Genomic DNA, 18,211 nt, shown 5'->3' with positions numbered 1-18,211 from the left:
ATACGTTGAGTATATAGGTTGAGAATTGTTCTCTCTCTCTCTTACGCACACACACACACACACATTTTCACTTTTATAGATATAATAGATAGATTATGCTAGATATATTTCCATATGTCTGAATACCCTATATACAAACTTTCAAATCTGTAGATAAAAAATTTGTTGAGTATATAGGTTGAGAATTGTTCTCTCTCTCTCACACGAAACTGTGCGCTCGGCTTCTTCCCCCCCTTCCCACCCCAAATGCTTGGGAAACTGTGCACTGTTTTTGTTGGTTTTCAAGCTGCCTCTCCCCCCCCACACACACACACAGTTTAACAGTAGTAGGAGGTCAAGAGAAAGAGGGTGAGAGAGAGAGAAGAGTAAGTTGGTGAGAGAGAGAGAAAAGAGAAAGAGGGTGTTGGTTTTATATTTTTATTATCGTCTAATATTTTGAAAGCTGAATTTCTAATAAAATGTGCATCTATAGGAGATAATGCCTGGGAATGTGTTCCCCCCCCCCCACAGTTTAACAGTGGTGTGACGTCAAGAGAAAGAGGGTGAGAGAGAGGGAAGAGTAAGTGGGTGAGAGAGAGAAAGAGAGAGAAAAAAAAGAAAGACGGTGTTGGTTTTGTGAAAAAAGTTGTTATTTACAATTGTTCGCATTCTTGGCCTTTTGGTCAAGATCAAAGTGTAGTATCTGTTCTTCAGATGCTGCACTTCTATTTCTTGTTCTCTTTCGGTGGAGGAGAAATCCTCCACGACTGAGACAATTTTTATTTTTGTACCTTTTCTCCACGTTAAAAAACGACCCTGGTGTCTAACTCTGTCCCGTGGGGAGGCATAGTAAATAGGTACAATTGTTCGCCATTAGTGGATGTTGACGTCACGTCACGTGACATGACTAAGCGTTTTTTTTTTTTAGTATGAATAACATTTTTTGTTTTAATTATAAAGTCTACACTTAATTTTATAGAAAATGATGTATATATAATAGAAAAAAAAAATTACTGGTTTTGTTGGATTCAAGTGGATCCCCCCCTCCAGTTTAAGAGATAGCAGGTCACGTGGTAATATACAAAATGGCTAGCGTAAATATAAAGATCGGTTTTTTTATCGACGAATATTTTGAAAGCTGAATTTTTTTTTATTCCTGTACATTTTTTCCTGATATTTTTCGTTAAAACTCTTGTATAAATACTATTTTTAACCAGTTAAATACGTTGGAGACATTGTCATGGAGTTTAATAATCTCTAGAACAAAGCAGAAGAGAAATTACAAAAGTATCGGTAAAACAAAGTGTTTGTTTACATTTGTTCGCCATTACTGGATGTTGACGTCACGTCACGTGACATGACTAAGCGTTTTTGGATTATGTAATATTAACATTAAAATGACAGGTTTTTTGGGGGGCCCCCCTAGGAGAGAAATGATCAGTTCACCCCCTTTTAATGGTCCGTTTGGTGTGGAATTTCGATATTTGTCATGCGGGTGATCAAGGTTCAATATGATACATAATTTGTCAACTTTGGTTGTGTCTGTCAAAAGTTTGAGCTGACGTCACGTCACGTGACACGTATTGAATAACGTTAAAATGACAGGTTTTTTGGGGGGCCCCCCTAGGAGAAAAACGATCAGTTGACCCCTTTCTACTGGTCCGTTTGACGTGAAATTTCGATATTTGTCATCCGGGTGATCAAGGTGCAATATGATACCAAATTTGTCAACTCTGGTTCCGTCTTTCAAAAGTTTTAGCGTTACAAACAAACATACATACATACATACATACATACATACACACACACCGATTTTTGCCTTTTATATATATAGATGGTAAATTGTGCAATGCAAACTGTCACCATTTCTATGCGAATGAAACAGGGAAATTAGTTAGTAGAATCGCCATTCAGTGTGTTGTCAGTATCAAGAGCTGGAAAGGAAGAGAGGATTGCCAATGTTTAATCGTTTTATGAATGTTGTCAGTTGCCTGAGAAATGGCCTTTTATATGGTAAGCTAGAAGAGAAGTTAACTGCTAGCAGCAATCAGCACAGCTTATAAACAAAAAACTCAAAATCTCAAACCGTGAGGTGTCGGTGCTGCTGCTATAGAAATAATAGTTTCCACCTAGCCTTTAGGTGCTGTTTTTGGGTCATGGCTCAGTAATAGAGCAACTGACACAGTCACTGAGATCTTGGTTTCGAATCTCACTGATCATTTATAGAGATGAGACTATGTAATGTTGCTCTTACACTCGAAAAGTGTCATTACATTTCAAAAACTCAGAGCAGCACATCGTCTGGTACCATCGCAAGAAAAAAAAATGAAGGACATTTGTCGTTTTCGTCATCTTCCATTTCTTCGACCATGCAGCAACTATTTAAAGTAAATCAGGTCACGACTTCATGACGTCATCTGACGCATGCATTGTTGACCACCCCCAGCGAAAATTGTCGATTTCAGGGTGAAAAAGTTAACGTTTTTCTTTCTATCTCCCTCTTTCTTTGTTTGCGTCTCTCTCTCTCTCTTTGTTTGCGTCTCTCTCTCTCTCTCTCTCTCTCTCTCTCTTCTGTTACTAAATAGAAAATGGCGTCTGGCTGTTTTTTTTTGTAAAAACTTCGATCGTTAATATTTTTTGTCGGCGTATTTTTTTTTTACTTCATATTTTTGACTTGTTATTTTTCGTTTAACTTTTTTCGTATCTAACTATTTTGAATGTGATAATAAGTTTGGTAACATTGCCATAGCGTAGAAGTTCATAGTTTAGCTTGTGTATCTAACTATTTTGAATGTGATAATAAGTTTGGTAACATTGCCATAGCGTAGAAGTTCATAGTTTAGCTTGTGTATCTAACTATTTTGAATGTGCTAATAAGTTTGGTAACGTTGTCATAACGTAGAAGTTCATAGTTTAGCTTGTGTATCTATTTTGAATGTGCTAATAAGTTTGGTAACGTTGTCATAACGTAGAAGTTCATAGTTTAGCTTGTGTATCTAACTATTTTGAATGTGCTAATAAGTTTGGTAATGTTGTCATAACGTAGAAGTTCATAGTTTAGCTTGTGTATCTAACTATTTTGAATGTGATAATAAGTTTGGTAACATTGCCATAGCGTAGAAGTTCATAGTTTAGCTTGTGTATCTAACTATTTTGAATGTGATAATAAGTTTGGTAACATTGCCATAGCATAGAAGTTCATAGTTTAGCTTGTGTATCTAACTATTTTGAATGTGATAATAAGTTTGGTAACGTTGTCATAACGTAGAAGTTCATAGTTTAGCTTGTGTATCTAACTATTTTGAATGTGCTAATAAGTTTGGCAATGTTGTCATAACGTAGAAGTTCATAGTTTAGCTTGTGTATCTAACTATTTTGAATGTGCTAATAAGTTTGGTAATGTTGTCATAACGTAGAAGTTCATAGTTTAGCTTGTGTATCTAACTATTTTGAATGTGCTAATAAGTTTGGTAATGTTGTCATAACGTAGAAGTTCATTGTTTAGCTTGTGTGCAGGTTAAATTTTGTTTTTATGGATAAAAACATTTTTAAATTGTAAATTAAGACTGCCATTAGAGCTTGCTGATGTCAAGATCATGTGATATGACTCAGGGGGTTTTAAATACAAGTTGACCCAAAATAAACGGCCCCGTGTATACTTTATGTCGAAGAGTTGGCGCCCGTATTTTTTGGGGCAGTTATAAATCGATTAAAATATGTAATGTTTAACATTAAATTGTCACTTCCCCCCCTGCAGAAAATCGATCATTTGACGCACTTTTGATGGTCCTTTTAGGCTAATTTATCGATATTTGTCGTGCGGAGGGTGGGACTTTAATATGATACCAAGTTTGTGAATTTTTGTTCCGTCGGTCAAAAGTTTTTAGCAGACAAACAAACATACATACATACATTTTCGCTTTTATATATATATAGATGGTCAATTGTGCAATGCAAACTGTCACCATTTCTATGCGAATGAAACAGGGAAATTAGTAGAAGCCCCATTCAGTGTGTTGTCAGTACCAATAGTTGGAAAGGAAGAGAGGATTGCCAATGTTTAATCGTTTAATGAATGTTGTCAGTTGCCTGAGAAATGGCCTTTTATATGGTAAGCTAGAAAAGTTAACTGCTAGCAGCAATCAGCACAGCTTATAAACAAAAAACTCAAAATCTCAAACCGTGAGGTGTCGGTGCTGCTGCTATAGAAATAATAGTTTCCACCTAGCCTTTAGGTGCTGTTTTTGGGTCATGGCTCAGTAATAGAGCAACTGACACAGTCACTGAGATCTTGGTTTCGAATCTCACTGATAATTTATAGAGATGAGACTATGTAATGTTGCTCTTACACTCGAAAAGTGTCATTACATTTCAAAAACTCAGACCCGCACATCATCTGGTGCCATCGCAAGAAAAAAATATGGAAGAACATTTGTCGTTTTCGTCATCTTCCATTTTTTTCGACCATGCAGAACATTTTCTCTCCCACTGCAGATGAGTCTAAACACGTCCGATTGCTTTCTTTTTGTATCAACTTCTGTCTTTTCCCCCCTTTTCTCCTCTTTCCTGGAACGTCAGCATAGGACACACTTTCTTAATGTGCTAAGATGTCTGCTGCTAATATTTTACTAGTGAGCTATCCTACAGCAGCTTCTGATTTTCTCACACATCTACCATGCACGTTATATTACAAGAACGGGTTTGTGTATAGTTGAATAATATATGCGGCATTGAAATCAAATTTGAGTATTATATATCTCGTTTCTTTTCAAAATTTGAAAATAGATCTTGCTTCATCATAACAATAGTATGAAAATAGATCGAGCTTCATCATAACAATAGTATGAAAATAGATCTTGCTTCATCATAACAATAGTATGAAAATAGATCTTGCTTCATCATAAAAATAGTATGAAAATAGATCTTGCTTCATCATAACAATAGTATGAAAATAGATATTGCTTCATCATAACAATAGTATGCTACTGATTAAAGAACAAGATAATTAAATAACTCAAAATCATTTTTTGTTAAGAAACACGAAAGAGAGAGAAAAATAATGAGCTTAAAATATTTGGAGCATGCATATGGTTTTTTTGTTATCTTATGTGCGTCACATGCGTATTTATATATGTACATATATTTTATATGCGTATTTATATATGTATATATATATATATAAATGCGTATTTATATATGTATACATATATTTTATATATATATATATATATATATATATATATATATATATATATGTATATATTTGAGGAGCAAAACGAGGATAAAAACTCAAATATTTTATTGTTTTGTTTTTTAATTTTGCTAAACTTCATGGAACCCTTATTTATTGTGTGTTTACAGTTCGTTCAGGCTCCCTTATTCTTTGTTAGAATAATGGATCAAAAAACGGCATCAAATGAAACGGATGTTGTGCAGTCAGTTTTTGTTAAACTTTCACATTTGTGCGATGTTGATTGCCAACTGATTGTAGGCCTCTCTCGTCTTTTTTCCTTTTTCTCTAGGCTGTATATGTGACCTGCCTTTAGCAGGTGCGCTCACTTTCGAGAGTTATGCCATTAAATAGTTGACTTTTAACAATGACAATATCAATTCTGACAGCCTTACTCCATCCGTCAGTGCGTTTGCTACCGGATGTCCTGCCTGTGTTTGCATATGTGCACATTCAATACGCAACACCAATTAAACTCTTGTCTCTTAATTTCCAAGTCATGTAATGCCACGTCGAGTTACCATCATTAAAATAATCTAGTAACACTTTATATATCTTTAAATATGGAGCTAGTATCAAAACTTCAATTCTTACAATCTATATAATGTAAACAAACTAAATATCTGTTTTCTAAAACACCGATCAAAATCAATATGTACTTATAACAATATAATACTAATAACAATACATATGAAAATGAGCTGAAGAGAAAAAACTCCACCAGCAAAACACAAGATGTTTCCAGATAGAAACAATAGATTTAAAAAAAGTAAATTTTTCAACAAAAATTGAAGAGAAGTGGCATGCCTTTTCACTAGATTATTGCCACAGACTAATTCAAGGAAACCCCAAATAATTGCAGATTGTCAAATTGCAAGAGGGCTTTGCTACTAAATATTAACAAGTTCATCGTATTCCTGTTGTATTTGTGTTGCACTAATATTCTACAATTACATTTAAAATACAATTTTTAATTGCACAGGGTTTCTTTTTACCTTCTTCATTAGTAGTTATTTTTGTAATGGACGTGAACTCTAGAATATCTCAATTAAAGTCAAATATGAAAAGGTGAAATTATAGAGGAATAAAAGGTGAATCAAATAATGCGTAGGTTATTTATACAGTTACATTAAATTTAAAGTAAATTTCTAGTTTTTGAAAAATTACAAGTTCGGGCTTTTTTGGTGTAAGTGTATATATATATATATATATATGTATATATATATATATGCCATCCACATACAGTAATGTTTCACAGCTCATCCGTGCGGATAGAGGGGCAACTACCTCAAGCCAGGATCGAAACCCGACTGCCTGTACGACAGTCAAGGTTTCTAACCATTATGCTAATCGGTGGCTTCTGTGCGAGTCATGAATAAACAATCATCCAAAATATGTAAGCTTTATTTGTTTAAAGAAACAGCATCACTTTATATGTTAATGGTAATTCACGTATCACTTCTCAATATGCTCAACTCAATTCATAACTGGAAATGTTTTTTCAATTATTAAATCGTTTCTCTCTGATAGGCTCATAAGAGTAGTGGATGACGGGCAGAAATCAGATGTCCAAAGTATTAATGCTGGAGTTCCTCAGGGGTCCATCCTGGGCCCAATTCTCTTCCTGATCTACATTAATGATCTCCTAAAACACATACTGAAATCATTCGTTGACATATAACACAGCCAACTATGGCAACACATCAAAGGCCGTAAATGACAAAGTTTTCCCTGATTCTCTCCTCTCTGATCTTGAGCACATGGTACAATGGTGGAAGAGGTGGCTGGTTACTTTTAATGCATCTAAAACCAAGCTCTTATCTTTACATCATCAACGCTCTGATCCCCATCTGGCATCCTTTGAAATGGATGGCTCTCGTCTTGGGCAGGCTCCATGTTTTGACAAGCTTCTGGGTTTTACCTTTACCCCTGATCTGAAGTGCAACACTTACATCAAGTCTGCTGTCAACAGCGATGGGAAAATAATGAGGTCCTACTACCGTTGCCAGAAGATATCTCACTACTGATGCAATCCTCTATCTATATAAAAGTCAAGTACGTCCAAGGATGGAGTACTGCCGCCACAGCTGCTAAAAACAGCTGTTCCTGCCTTGACAGAGTACAAAATAGACTTCGTATTTTAGTGGGGGATGCCATTTTCTCTTCTCTGCAAACTCTCTCCAGCAGAAGACGTTGCGAGCCTATCTTTGTTTTATCGTTATTTCCATGGCGAGTGCTCGTCTGAGCTTTAATCTCTGCCCCCTCTCGCCAATCTTTCATGAAAACGCTCGTTTGGCTGAAACCACTGTCAATAATTTTCCCCACTCTTTATCTGTGCCTAAATCAAAACGTAGATTCCATGACCAAAGTTTCTTTCTTAAAAGTGCATGCCTGTGGAACTCTTTTCCGTTTGTCTGGTTCCCACCTGACTACAACTTGGATATCTTCAGTTCGAACATAAGCAAAATACTGATGAACCACCCCCTTAAGTAAAAAAGTTTATCAAATCTCCAACACTAATGATTACTATGATTCTATCCCCTTGATTACTGTACACGCAATAACCCTTATCTCCGAGTGGCTTCCAGGCCTTGATAAGTGGTGAATACCATGTAAATAAAAAATATATAAATAATATGTAGTAATAAATAGCGATAACATCTAGAAAAAATGATTCATAAAATTTAATTAGAAGTTATATTTAATTTAGCTAAAAATTGTAGTTTTTGAAAAAAATTAACAAGTGTGAACATTCTTTGGTGTCACTATATATATATATATATATATATATATATATATATATGTGTGTGTGTGTGTGTGTTTGTGTGTCTGTGGTAAAAAATAGTGATATTATTAGAAACAAAATAGTTCCTAAAATTTATACTAGAACTTTCTGCAAGAACCCATGGTGCTATGGTTAGAGTACTTGGTAAAAATCAGTTGTAATTTAAATACTTGTAAACGTTGGAGTTTAAATCCTCAGTCAGATTGAAAACAAACATTTCAAGTGACATAGGATTTTAATGCAGACTTCGCTAATGTTACGAGATGAGAACAGTATTTTGAAGAATGAAATAATGACTAATCTAAACTGAAAAGTGTTAAAATTTTTTAGTTTAATAATTGACAATAGAAACAAGTTAATTTTGTTAACCAATATTGCATAAAACTATACTCATTTTATTTTGAATTTAATTAATAGTAAATATTGTGAATATTTTTAATAAAAACTGACATAATAAATTAAATTTTACCACATTAATTATATTTTTTGAAATTTATTGTATATTTTCAGAATTTTAACAATGAAAAGAAACCCATTAATGGATGAGAAGGACTTTTCTTCATTGGTGATTGAAAAATTTGAAAATAATTCTAAATACATTCATAGAATCCTCGAAAGTTGAAATTTATTAGCGTGTATATAATAATACAATAACGTTAATATATCTTTGTTGAATCAGATGCAATCAACCATGAGAGAGAAACCACAATCTTGTGAAGTATGTGGTTCTTCTTTTGCATATACGTCAAGCTTGTTGCGTCACATGAAAACACACACGGGAGAGAAACCATATTCATGTGAAGTATGTGGTTCTTCTTTTGCACAGAAGTCAGCTTTGTTCAGTCATATGAAAACACATACGGGAGAGAAACCATATTTTTGTGAAGTATGTGGTTCTTCTTTTGCATATACGTCAAACTTGTTGTGTCACATAAAAACACATATGGGAGAGAAACCACATTCTTGTGAAGTGTGTGGTTGTTCTTATGCACAAAAGTCACATTTGTTGCATCATATAAAAACACATACGGGTGAGAAACCACATTCTTGTGAAGTATGTGGTCATTCTTTTGCAGATAAGTCAAACTTGTTGCGTCACATGAAAACACATACGAGAGAGAAACCACATTCTTGTGAAGTGTGTGGTTCATCTTATGCACAAAAGTCACATTTGTTGCGTCATATGAAAACACATACGGGTGAGAAACCACATTCTTGTGAAGTATGTGGTTATTCTTTTGCAGATAAGTCAAACTTGTTGCGTCACATGAAAACACACACAGGAGAGAAACCACATTCTTGTGAAGTATGTGGTTCTTCTTTTGCACAGAAGTCAGCTTTGTTAAGTCATATGCCAACACATACGGGAGAGAAACCATATTCTTGTGAAGTATGTAGTTCTTCCTTTGCATTGAAGTCAAATTTGTTGAGACATATGAAAACACATACGGTATCATTGACTGGCCACAAAAATACATCAAACGGCTAGATGTAAAGACACAGAAGCTACTAACGCTTCATAAAATAATATATAGAAATCAGTGTCTACCAAGGCTGTATGTGCCCAGTGGAGAAGGAGGTCTGGGACTCTCAGAGATTAATCATCAACATAGGGCAACTATTGTGAGCACCGGCCAGTATCTGAGAAGCTCCCAGAATGACACCCTCTCAATAGTATATGAACATCAAGAGACAAGAGCCAGCAGAACAACATCAGTCACCCTGCTGGCCAAACATTTTGGTCAGAGTTGTCTCTCAGATGAGGACGAAACACCAAACAAGTGTGCCACAGAAATAGCAAGAAAGAGCCAGCAGAAATATACCGAGACGTTTCAACAGATGAACCTTAACGAATGGGAACAACATCAGCATGCAAAGTAGTTTCTGGGGGAACTTTCTCGGGAATACATAGATAAAGAAGGTTCTTTGGACTGGCTCAAAAGAGGATCCCTCCACCACGATCAGGAAAGGGTCATAATGGCTGCCCAAGACCAGGGATTGATGACCAATGCATTCAAGAAGATGGCAGGGATCAGTAATGACAATAAATGCAGATTCTGCCACACAGAATTGGAAAGTGTTGGTCATCTGATATCAAGTTGCAAAGTTCTTCTAGGGGACGGCTACTATACAGCGAGACATGATGGAGTATGCAAGTACCTCCACTGGATAATCTGTAAAAAATTAAACATCCAGTGTAGCAGCAAGTCCTGGGAACATCAACCTAAAAAAACAGTTGGAAATGATTTATATACCATACATTACGACCATGTAATCCCTACAGCCACCTACCTTGAAAATGCTGCTGTGAAACCTGACATAGTTATATGGAATAAGTCAGAGAGAGTTGCAACCTTGATTGAAGTGAGTGTTCCTAATGATGGCGGTCTTAACAGAGCTGAAAGAGAGAAACAGACCAAATACCAAGGTCTCATGTATGATATGAAAAGAAACTGGAACCTAAAGGGGATATCAATCATACCAGTTATCATAGGTGCCACAGGACTTATGAAGAAGAACCTGAAGTCCTACCTAACTAATATTCCTGATGAACCAAGTGCAAAAGAGATTCAGACAATTGCACTTAAGGGAACAGCGAGGATACTAAAAAGAGCTCTCGGTTGGTTTCAATAAAAAAGTGGGGCAATGTTGGCAGCTGGTTTGGCTGCCCCAGACCCAGCATTACAATCTTCAAAGGAAGAAAAATAAAAAAAATTAAAAAAAGAGAGAAACCACATTCTTGTGAAGTATGTGGTTCTTCCTTTGAATTGAAGTCAGGCTTTTTGAGTCATATGAAAACCCATACGGGAGAGAAACCACATTCTTGTGAAGTATGTGGTTCTTGTTTTACATGGAAGTCAAATTTGTTGCATCATATAAAATCACACACGGGAAAGAAACCACATTCTTGTGAAGTATGTGATTCCTCTTTTGCACAGAAGTTTACTTTGTTGAATCATATGAAAACACATACGGGAGAGAAACCAAATTCTTGTGAAGTATGAGTTCTTTTTGTTTGGTAAACAGCAGCATTTTTCATATATAATTTATTGCTTCTTGGCATTCTTACCTGAACTGATTATTTCATTAAAGCCACACCAATCAGAAGTTATGGAGTAAAAAGTGTCATTTTTGTGCAATTTTGGGGCATTTGTGACCCCTTTCAGCTCCTCGTAATGCTGAATCCCAGTGAAAACGGAAAACCGATGCAGTTTCTTACCTTAAGACATGTATATTTTAATCCAGCACCATGGAAAACTACTATATAGCTGTACATATCAAGTTCTTGAGTAATATGAAAAAAGAGCTCCAAAAAGGAATTTTTAGCTCATAAAATCCCAGAGGAATGCGAACCAGAATTTTGCCAGGGTCATTCATAATGAATTAATATTAAGAACAATATCCTCCACATTTTGGCCAAGTTTCAGGAAAATCTAACATATGGATCAAACGCTATGGGGCAAAAAGTGTCATTTGGGGCATTTGTGACTTCTTTTGAGTCCCTGGGGACGTTGCATCCCAGTGTAAAGGGATAACCGTGCACATTTAGGCCTTAACACATGTAAATTTGAATTGACCGCTGTGAAATGTTTTTTTTACTCCAAGTGAAGGAGATGAAACCAATGATTTCGATGATCTTTTTTATAACCATAAGTCATGGTTAGAAACCAATGAAAAGCTTCTAAAGTTACTATAAAAAATTGTCGAATTTTGGATTCAATCAGTACACTGCCATCTTTGTTACTTGCATTTACACTTAGAATCGTACGACACTGCTTCATCGCTATCTCTGTTCAACATAATTTCTCAACACTTAACAGGTTTTGTGCTCAGTTATCGTCTTTGATTGTTCGGAATCTAAATTCGAATTGTGGCAGGTAAATTTTCTGGGGTATGTAAGGATTCGGAAACTACATAAACAACACAGAATCCTAACGACCCCGAATTTCTTGAAAAGAACGCAACTGTTTTTGCAGAACTGATTCAATGCGTAGACGATAGAAGTCTGTCTCTGATTTTAAGAGATGCTTTGGATGATGGACGGAAAGCATTGAACATATTAAGAGGACATTATTTATCAATAAAGAAACCGAAAATTATATCACTATAAACAGAACTAACGGTTATGAAATGTAACGAGGATGAAACTATTACCAATTACGTTATAAGGGCAGAAACAACCGCCAATGCCTTAAAACTCTCAGGTGAAATAGTAAGCGAAAGCTTGTTTATATCAATGACCCTCAAGGGACTTCCAGCCGATTTTAAACCATTTACAACTGTTATAACGCAAAAAGACACTCATAAATTTCAGTGAATTAAAAATGGCTTTGCGCAGTTACAAAGAGACTAACAGAATGCTCGTGGACAATAATATCTCCAGCAATATTATGAAGTTCAAAAATGCTTCTCGAAAACATACACCACCAAATTACGCAACTCACCATAATGTTTTCCCCAAAACTAATTATCCCAAGAAAAAGAATAAAATTATCTGCTATAATGGCGGACGACCCAACCACAGAAGTTTCCAATGTCGATACAAACGCTCTAAAATGGACCCCGTAAAAAACGTTGAGAATTTTGAGGAAGAACATACATTTCTATTCACATGTAACTTTGACAATACCACAAACGGTAAACATCTTCTTGTAGACTGTGGTGCTACAGCACACGTTATCACCAAGAAATCTGGTTTTATTAATTTTGATTCAAACTTTAATCCACAAAGTCATTTTTTCGAACTTGCCGACTGTAGTCAAATAAATGATATAGTCTTGAAAAGAGGTGATGCTAAAATATCCTCAAAAATAATAAATAAATGCGAAATCTGTAACTGTATTCTAAAAATTGCTCTGTTCATACCTACATTAAAGCAAGACATATTTTCCATGCAGGCTACCATTAAACAAGGCGCAAATATAAAGTTTGGACAAAACAACTCAAAATTGATATACCCTACTGGAACTGTATTTGACATTAAAGAAAATGGCCGACTATATTCTTAAAAAGGTATGGTTCCCTCAGAAACTGCCTGTCACGACTTGGAAACCTGGCATAAAATTCTAGGACACTGCAATACAGCTGATATTAAAAAAAATACCAAATGTAGTCGAAGGTATGAAAATAATACCTTCAGACGATCTCCCAAATTGTGATGTGTGTGCACAGTGGAAAATTACAAAATATATAAGCCGAACGCCAGATAAAAAAGCTATGAAAATTCTCTCACTTGTGCATTGTGACTTGGCAGGTCCAATCAGCCCGATGGCGTGAAATAATCTAAGGTATGTTTTGAACTTTATTGATGATTTTTCCGGTTTAATTATAGTTTATTTTCTAAAAAATAAATTCGACACTATCCTCGCCACTAAGAAATATTTAGTTGATATTGCCCTGTACAGCTCGGTAAAATGTATTTGCTCAGACAATGGGACTGAATTTACTAGTAAAGACTTTGAACTTCTATTAATTAACCACTGTATTAAATACAAGAAATCTGCGCCGTATTCCCTCTTCCAAAATGGCACCGCTTAAAGGGCATGGCGAACCCTTTTTGAGATGACAAGATGACTACTTATCGAATCAGAATTAGCGCATAGTTTATGGACATATGCTTTAATGGCAGCAGCATATATTAGAAATAGACTGTTCAATAGAAGATTAGACAATACACCGTATGAAGCGTTTTGCGGTGTAAAACCCCAAATGACCTGAATGCATATATTTGGTTCAGATTTTATAGAAAATACCATTAAATTAAATATTAAAAGCGAAAAAGATATTTCGTAGGTTACGATAAAAGCAGTCCAGCATATTTAATCTACTTTCCAACCCAAAATGCCATAAAAAGGATTAGATGTGTAAACTTCAGTGATTCATTGAATTTAAAAAATGGCGATCCAGTGGATGAAAAACAAAGAAATATTACCTAGCATCTTAATCAATCACAATGAAAATATTAATAATGACAACAATTACAGAAGAACTACTGACGAAAATATTAACCAGACACGTTGATACCTGATAAGTGAGCGGAAAAGGCCAGACTCATTGAAAAGCGCACCAAAAATTTATAATAACACATACGAAATAGTGGCAAAACCAACAAATAATAATACAATTTCTTCATGCTGGTTTTTTCAAAAAAAAATCTCAACTTCTGGCAGTGAAACTTTTAAAGCAAGATTTGTTGCAAAAGGTTTTTCACAAATATCTGGAGTGGAATATTTTGCAACATTTTCACCAATGACAAATTTAATGACAATTAGAATGTTATTACAACTTACCGACAGTATAATTTAAGGATACATCAAATGGATGTAAAAAAAAATGCTTATTTAAATGCTCTGATTGACTGGGAAATCTATATTTACCCTCCAGAGGGATTTAAAATGAAAAATAAAAATTGTGTATGGAAACTGAATAAATCGTTATATGGACTAAAACAAAGTGCTCACAATTGGAATTTAACACTCCGTAAATATTTAATACAACAGAAATTCAAGAAACGTCCTGTAGACGCATGAATGTACACTAGGCACCGCCAAAAATGGCCGCAAAATCAAGTTGTTGTTGTTTTTTAAAACTAAATCACATTTATTAAAATCCATTATTTCTGAATAACTTTTTTTTTCCAGAAAGATAAAACCCTGAATTTTATCATATAGGAAACACAATAATGTAAAACTTTTTCTACTATTTTTAATTCAATTTTAAATGTTAAATTTTCCCAAAAAGTTAACAATTGACATTTTTTGTCTTGCACAAAAAACGTACTTAAATATTTAAAAAAAAAAGGGTTTTGAAATAATTAATTTATTTATTGTCTAACTAAGATTTAGGATGATTTTCTAAGAGAATATGCAAAAATATTATAATATAAGTACCTGAATTTAAAATAATTCCACTTATTTATATAGCTAACCAGATATTTCGCGTCGATGTAGAGTCTAGATCGACTCTGTTTACGTTTGCGTTTTATGAGAAAACTATGGAAGACCAAACAGGCAAAAAAAACTTATTTTTCAGTGACGAAAATTTCAATGTATTATTAAGCTGAGGCTGGCCAGTACCAGATGGGTGACCATTTGTATGAGTTTGGTTTTTAATGTGTATGTGTGTGGGGGCCAGGCTTCCCAAAATGGGGGGGGGCAATTTAAAGTAGAATAAAAAAAATTATTTCAGCGCGTTTGGTCCACCATAGTCGAAAGGCGGCAAACGTTTTCAAACGGGATCGAAAAGAATGATGCTATTTTTAACACAAAGGGCACAATATTTATCGAATTTTTTTTTGTGTCGATTATTCAAAGCATGCCCTGTTTAATAATGGTCATGCATTATTCGGCTCGCTAAAAAAAAATTGTTAATTTATTTATCAAAAATTTTAAAATGGCTTTTTTCGTATAAATATTAAAAAAACATTTTTTTGTTTTGCTTAACTTAAATTAATTATTTTACTTAACATATTCACCGAATTTCACACTTCAAAACTCAAAAGCGGGATAATTAAACACAATCGAAGTTCTGATATTCAGACGTCAAAATAAGGTATGCAAACAAGTTTTTTTTTAATCTATAATTCTGTCCCTTACAACAACACAATATGTTTTGTTCAGTTTCAGATGATTATTTTAAGCATATTTGTTCCCACTTCAAAACAAGGGAGGTTGTGGGTTTGTAAGAAAAAAAAAATATATATATATAAATATCGTTTATGAAAAATAAGTACACTGTTATAAAGTTCATTCTTCTCCTAATAATCGCTGAAAATTTCGTATTGATCGGATAATTACCTGATTTTTGGTAGATTTTTAAAAAGACGGTCCGTCAAAAAGTACTGACCTGCTCCCCCCCCCCCAGTTTTTGGGGTGCCTAATGTATACCAAAAATGTAGGTAATGAATTGTTGATTTTGTTTTGTTTTGGGTTACTCGCCTCAATCTGTGACAACACTTTAAAAGATGTGAAGAAAAAATTAACTACAAAGTTTAAAATGGCCTTCTAAAATTTATTTTAAAACCAGATCTAAGTAGAAAACCTATAGTAATCCATTATGACAACCAGAGCAGTATCTTATTAGCAAATAATTCTATGATCCATCAAAGGTCGAAGCATATTTATATAAGATATCATTTTATACGGAATTAAATAAGTAAAAATAAATTATTACTCTTGGTTATGTGACATCTGAGAATAATATAGCCGACATTTTCACTAAACCTATAAAAAGAATAAAATTAAACATTTTATAACCGGACTTTTTGGAATCTAATTATGAATAAATCTCTTTTCAGAAACCCAAAAAGAGAAGCATGAACAGTCGAGATCACCGCTCCCTCTACAAAAAATAAATAAATTGTAAATTCCCCAGACACGGGGTTAAACTGCGACCATTTCTATCTTATTAACCAACTAATATCTAACATAATGTTTGCAGTTTTTGTGAAAAAAAAAAATTTATGCATATTTGTGAATTTTTTTATTGAATGTTTATATATATTAAAATAGGATTCTCTTTGTATGTTTATATATATATACATTTAAAAAGTGTGTATTTTTATATTTATAAAAAAGTTAATGTGATTTACAAAAACATGGCTGCTTTTTACACACATTATACCAATATATTAATAATTCTTTTTGCACACATTATACCAATATATTAATAATTCTTTTTGCACACATTATACCAATATATTAATAATTCTTTTTGCACACATTATACCAATATATTAATAATTCTTTTTGCACACATTATACCAATATATTAATAATTCTTTTTGCACACATTATACCAATATATTAATAATTCTTTTTGCACACATTATAACAATATATTAATAATTCTTTTTGCACACATTATACCAATATATTAATAATTCTTTTTGCACACATTATACCAATATATTAATAATTCTTTTTGCACACATTATAACAATATATTAATAATTCTTTTTGCACACATTATACCAATATATTAATAATTCTTTTTGCACACATTATACCAATATATTAATAATTCTTTTTACACACATTATACCAATATATTATTAATTCATTTTACACACATTATACCAATATATTATTAATTCATTTTACACACATTATACCAATATATTAATAATTAATTTTACACACATTATCCCAATATATTAATAATTCTTTTTGACCAATGAGAATAAAGACAAAGTCCTCCAAAACAAAAAAAATTATTTTATTGGTTTGTTTTTATTTGTTCAGTTTTATTTTTCTTTTTATTTATTTTTTCTTTCCTTTTCTCAAGTCAAACAAAAATTGAATCCGAAAGGATTTTTCCATTATATCCATAAAGGGTGTGTGTGAAATGTTTTTTACTCTGGATGGGAGAGATGAAACCAATTATTTTGACGATCGGTTTTATAACCACAAGACATGGTGAGTAACCAATGAAAAGCTTCTAAAGTTACTATAAAATTGTTGAATTTTGGATTCAATCAGTTCGCCGACATCTTTGTTACTGGTAATTACACTCAGAATCGTACTATACTGCTTCTTCGCCATCTTTGTTCAACATAATGTCTCAACACTTAACAACCATCGTGAAAAAAAACAAATATAGACATAAGTTTTTGGTAAGAAATAAGAAAATAGAGCCACAAAAAGAGGCGTTTTTAGCACTGAAAGTCCCCGGGGACACAAACCAAATTTTTGCCAGGGTTACCCATACTGGATTTATATTAAGAACAATGGGCTCCACATTTTGGCCAAGATTAAAAAAATCTAATGCATGGATCAAAGGTTATGGGGCAAATGTGTCATTTTGGCATTTTTGAGCCCCTAGACTAACGGATGCACAGACGCATGGATGCCACTGATAGGGTACTCTCCAATAAACCGATTACGTCTTAAACATTACTTTATTTCATGTATATTTTTAACAGTGGGTTTGGGATATGTCAGTCTAGGAAATGGCTTAAACAGTTTATGATTAAAACATTACTTTATTTCATAGATATTTTTAACAGTGATGTGGCGGACATGAAGTCAGTCTTGGGATTGTATGAGAAAAGTGCAAATATGTACTAGCAGAATACCCAGTGTCGTACAAGATTGAATGCGATAGGTGAAAAACATATAGTATCAGAATACCCAGCATAGCCTGGGATCAAATGAGATAGGTGGAAGATATATATTAGAAGAATACACAGCGTCACCCGGGATTGGATAAGATAGGTG

At 33.8% G+C, this 18,211-nt stretch overlaps 1 pseudogene; it reads left to right on the top strand.

Annotated features, from left to right (window-relative positions):
• The first annotated feature begins 641 nt into the window (after positions 1-641).
• LOC145271809 (U2 spliceosomal RNA) lies at positions 642-775 on the top strand (annotated as a pseudogene).
• The last annotated feature ends 17,436 nt before the right edge of the window (positions 776-18,211 follow it).

This window comes from Euprymna scolopes, chromosome 46 (genome assembly GCF_053919585.1).
Source record: "Euprymna scolopes isolate OS-2025 chromosome 46, ASM5391958v1, whole genome shotgun sequence".
NCBI classification, from domain to species: domain Eukaryota; kingdom Metazoa; phylum Mollusca; class Cephalopoda; order Sepiida; family Sepiolidae; genus Euprymna; species Euprymna scolopes.
This window is presented reverse-complemented; position numbering and strand designations above follow the sequence as displayed.